Consider the following 5,479-nt stretch of genomic DNA (forward strand, 5'->3'; position numbering starts at 1 on the left):
AGGGGCTCCATCCCAGGACCCCGAGATCATGACCCAAGCCGAAGGCAGAGGCTTTAACCCACTGAGCCACCCAGGTGTCCCAATACATGTATTTCTAATAATTACCATTTTACTTTAATCTTGAGTTACACTGTCATCTTTGTGATAATGACCCTGGAGAAAAAGGTTGGAGTCTTTTTATCAACTGATAAATACATGATACTTGGTGCAGGATTGTGTCCTTATCAAAACAGTGATACTGGTCTCTTTCCTGTCATGGCTTGCAAGGAGTCAGCTCATGGATCTGGGAGACCCAAAAATTGAGAGCTTCTTTGCACCCTGGCAGCTGTACCCAATGGCTCTGCGGCCATCATCATGTCACAAAATGAATATACTGAGTTACACCAGAAGCGCTATGGCTATTGTTTGGATTACCATGAGAAAAAGAGAAAGAAAGAAGTTTGAGAGAGGCTCATGAACATTCAAAGAAGGCAAAAAAGATGAGTGGTCTGAAAGCTAAGCTCTACCATGAACAGCGCCATGCTGAGAAAATACAAATGAAAACAACAATCAAGATGCATGAAATGAAAAAAAAAAAAAAGATATAATAAGGGATTAGTAATGTTTCAGAATACAAAGTTAACATTAAGCTAAGTTATATTTCCATATATTAACAAAATATTAAAGCTGAAATTTAAAGATACTGTTTAAAAAAAAAAAAAAGATGCATGAAAAGAGAAACACCAAACAAAAGAATGATGAAAAGACTCCAAAAGGAGCAGTACCTGCCTATCTACTGGACAGGGAGGGAGAGTCGCAACCTAAAGTATTTTCCAATATAATTAAACAAAAATGAAAAGAGAAAGAGGGAAAATGGGAAGTTCCTTTACCCAAAGTTCGTGCCCAGGGAGAAACAGAAGTATTAAAAGTTATTCAAACAGGAAGGAGAAAGAAGAAAGCATGGAAGAGGATGGTCACTAAAGTCTGCTTTGTTGGAGACGTGAAAGATCCATTAGGCCGATAGGCTTATGTTTCAAAAAGGCCCATGGAACACATCCTGAATTTAAAGCCACCTTTTGCCTGCCAATACTTGGTGTAAAAGAGAATCCTTCATCCCCACCATATGCAACTTTGGGTGTTACTACCAAAAGTACTGTAATTGAGGTGAATGTGAGTGAGTTGGGCCTGGTGACACAAGGAGGCGAAGTTATTTGGGAAAAATATGCCCAGGTTACCAACAATGCTGAAAATGATGGATGCATAAATGCAGTCCTGCTGGTTTGATAGCAGTTTCAAATAAGTAATTCCTTGTAATTACTGAAGCCTACACACCAATCAGGAAGAGTACCATTACTGTGGTAGTTCTGAATACTAGCAAACAGCCTTACATATCTGCCAGTCATCAGGAGAAATATTTATTTTATTGTGAAAAACATTAAAATAGACATTTATTAAAATAAAAAAAAGACAATGATATTAATTGTAGTGACCAATTTAAGGTTGATAGAAAGAATTAATGAGAATGTAAATAGATAATATTTCAAGCTTAAGCCAGAGTCAAAGAGGTCCCTTTAGGGGTCACATTTGATTTACGAATATCTCATAACATTGAATGAGGTTGTACAGTTCCTCATTCCACATCACCCTAAGGCCTATGGTTTAACCCTCTGGATCCCAAAATTAAGGTGTCCTGGGACACCACTGCCACCTAGTGGTAATTAAAGGAACAGGTTAATCTAGTATTGATTCCTTATCATACCATTTCTTGTATACATTCCACTCTCTGCTGTCTTTCCATTCCCCCCCGCCTTAGTTAATGTCCTCTATGCTAATTTTTACTACATACACTGAAGGAGGAAATCTGATATGGTGTCTGGCAGTTCACATCTAGAGCTAGACTTTCAAGGTTCACCTCTCTGCTTCACCCCCTCCAACACTAAGTCCTTGGACAAGCTGCTTAGTGTTTTTGTCCCTCAATTGCCTCATTTGTAAAATGGAGTAATAATAACACCAACCTCTTAAGAGTTGTTTTGAATACTTAATTATGTAATTTATGTGAAGTGCTAAAATTAAGAGCTGGAATACAGAAAGTGATCAATAAATGTCAACTCCTACCTACACATATCCTTATAGTCCCTTCATATTTCCCCTTTCTCTTCCTATTTTCGTTCTTTTTCCAACCCTCTCAAATCAATCTAAATCACATCTGATATATTGTTATAATAAATGATTAGAGATATTACCATGTAAAAGGAAAATAAAGTATTTTGAGATGAAATTAGACGTGACTAACCCAACTTGTAATTTCTTGGCAATACTCAGAAGATCCTTTTAGAGTCTCAGTTAAAATTTTCATTTGCTTCCTATTTTATTCGGTTCGAGCTGCTTTAACAAAGTACCGCAGACTGCTGGTATATAAGCAACAGAAATTTATTTCTCACAGTCCAAGGTTAAGGAGCTGGGAGATTCAGTGTTGGGGGAGAGCCTGCACCCTGTTTCATATGCTGCTGTCCTCCTGCTATGCCCTCAGTGATGACAGGGATGAGAGAGCCCTGTGGGCTCTCTTTTTTATAGGGGCACCAATACTACTCATTGAAGACCCCACTCTCATGATCTCAATACCTCTCACTGAGGCTCCACCTCCATATGTCATCACATTGGGCGTTAGGATTTCAATATATGAATTTGGGGGTAACACTTTTTAAACTTCCTCTTTTTAAAAATCATCAGCTGTCAAGAAAAAATTTTAAAGTATTTTATTACAATTTCTATTTTTTAAAGTCAAATCAATGATTTAAAATTATTTGAATAACACAAAACATTAAATGAATACTTTCTTGTAAAACCTTTAAACCAGAGAGTATTCAAAACTTTTCCTTGGCTCCCACCTCCTCCAATTCTACAAAGGGCCCCAGACATAAAGACCACCCCTTTCATTTCTTCCTGTAGGTCTTTCCCAAACATTTTTCCATTGCCTCAAATATTTAGAAAACTCCTAACTGACTCTGGACCCTTGAGTTCTGGTCATGGTATCCAATTCTCCAACCCTGTGCTGGGGGGCTTACAAATGTCAACCCCGGGAATGGATGGCAGGGATCTGTTGTCTACACTAACAAAAGAGCAGCCCAAGGCCCCTCTACCTTACTCCCTGTTCCTATCAAGAAGCTTCCTCTTCTCCAGTAAGGACCCTGGTCTATCTGCTCCTTTCTCTTTGGACCTGTTTTCACTAGTCTTATGAAGAGAAAAATTGTCTCTTGATGTTTTGGACACTGAAGCAAAATCTTTCCATCTTAGACTTAGGTCAGGACTTTCTTTAAATTTCTGCTTCTGCTTCCCCATGGACTAAGCGTGACCTCAGGGTTCAAACTAAGAGAAAAGAGAAATATAGAGAAACCAAAAAATTAATATGTTGACATGTTAATCTGTCACATATTTATTTATGCATATAAATATATATGATTTTATCTTGACTTACCATTTTCCCCACAAATACAACCACTGTGTAGATATCATTTTTAGACTTTTTTAAAATTTAACAATCCTCTTGACATAAATTTAAAAAATATATATATATATTTAAAGATTTTATTTATTTATTTGACAGAGAGAGAAATCACAAGTAGGCAGAGAGGAGGCAGGCAGAGATGGGGGAAGCAGGCTCCCTGCTGAGCAGAGAGCCTGATGTGGGGGCCTGATCCCAGGACTCTGAGATCATGACTAGTGCCGAAGACAGAGGCTCAACCCACTGAGCCACCCAGGTGCCCAAATTTAAAAATATTTATGGAGCACTACTACATCGAATAACTAATGAGTTCATGACTTAGGAAATAAATACTCTAATGGTACTTTAAGAATATCTTTTTCACTGTTTTGTAGTTCTAATGTGCCAAACTTAGCAAATTTTTTCAACTTTGCTATCTCTAAGCATGTGCACTTTCAAAGTATTAACTTGCAAATGAACTTTATCAAAATAGTCTACTTCTAAAGAGGCGGCCTGTATTTATATTAGAATTTTTCTTAAACCTAGCTATATTTACTTATTCCCTCAAGAAATTAATTGCTTCTAAAACTTCTCTTGTGGTATGGTCCTAAAACAACAACCACAACAAAAAGACACTTAGAATATCCAATCATATTTTAAATCTTTCCTAAGTGCCTTAAAATATAATTTGATCTTTCTACACAAAAATTTATATTATAAATTTTTGAAAGTGTTTTGCCATTTTCTCTTGTGGTAAACTCTATGTAAAGATTTTTCTCATGCAGAATCATTTGCAAATCAAAGGACTATTTGTCTAAACAAAAGTGGAATTAAAAGTGAAACCATATCATAGTTAATGAATCAATTAGGATATATATTTAATTCTTACTTCCTGTGCTCAGTGCTATGCACAGAGCAAGTAGCTGAAGAAAACTCATTATCATAGACAAATAGTAAGAGGCAAATTTTGTTAAGTTCTAAACAACATAAAAAGCTCACTATAATACTGTGTGTCTTTTGGCTAATTCACAGACACATTTTTCTTTTGCCTAAAATAATTCCCACTTTTTTATTCACAATGTATACCTATGTGACTACTATTGATAGCTCTACAACCCTTGGATAAATCCTTTTGGAATAGTATTTTAAATGACATACAAGTGCCTATTCCAAGGGTGAACTTTTGCCAAACCAAAAAGTAAAAAGCTTTAGAAAATTTAACTCAACTGTATTTTAAAATATTTAAATATTTTTTATAGAAAAGAGAAGTATAAATCAAGTCATACTTTAAGTTGTACTGGGTTTGTAAAGATGGAGTCAGGGAAGGAGATTTTAGGGTAGCAATTGCTATGCTGATAACAATAAGTAAGTTGTGTTCTTCTTCTTATTAACTTATCAGTAAGTACTTCACTATTCATTAGTTTTCTAATAAACTCAATGCTACACTCAAATTACAAAGTATAGTTAAAAGTTTGGATCCCTTGCATTTCACAAAAGTCTTTGATCATCAACCTGAAAAATATTTGTATAGAACCGACTCACCAAAAACCTTACATACACAGCCCTCGTCTTTGCTACAGACATGTCTTTGGCCTCGGAGCAGTGGAAGAGAAGAATGAATGAAAGAAAACGAGAAATATGGTTTTCTGTTGCTTGGTCTTTATACTGTTGTAGCACTGAAAATACCACTGTACTTACAGTGGGCAAGAAAATTATTTTTAAGCTAGTCAGTAATTGGATATTCATCTAGGATATGAAATCACCCTTTATTTTTATTTTTATTTTTTATGCTTGGCACAGTTAGCACTATGCCAGCATCTCCCGATGTGGTCTCGGGGTAAGCATTTTCACGATCTCATTTTTGCAATTACTATCTCTTTTTCCCAGGTAAGTGGTTAAAAAATGCATGCTGTGCATTTGTGGATTTTTTGTCTTTCTTAAGGGCTAATTGGTTTACATGCAGTTTTCTGTGGTTAGCCGCTGAACTTGGAAGCTGTCTTTTACCTCATGATTCATGGC

General features: G+C 36.1%; 1 pseudogene across 1 annotated transcript; it reads left to right on the top strand.

Moving 5' to 3' along the window:
- Nucleotides 1-354: 354 nt before the first annotated feature.
- On the top strand, nt 355-1,263 carry LOC308355117 (ribosome biogenesis protein NSA2 homolog; annotated as a pseudogene). Its single transcript has 2 exons — nt 355-554; nt 704-1,263. The product of its transcript is annotated as a ribosome biogenesis protein NSA2 homolog (transcript).
- The last annotated feature ends 4,216 nt before the right edge of the window (nt 1,264-5,479 follow it).

This window comes from Martes martes, assembly GCF_963455335.1.
Source record: "Martes martes genome assembly, chromosome: 14".
In the NCBI taxonomy this organism is placed as follows: domain Eukaryota; kingdom Metazoa; phylum Chordata; class Mammalia; order Carnivora; family Mustelidae; genus Martes; species Martes martes.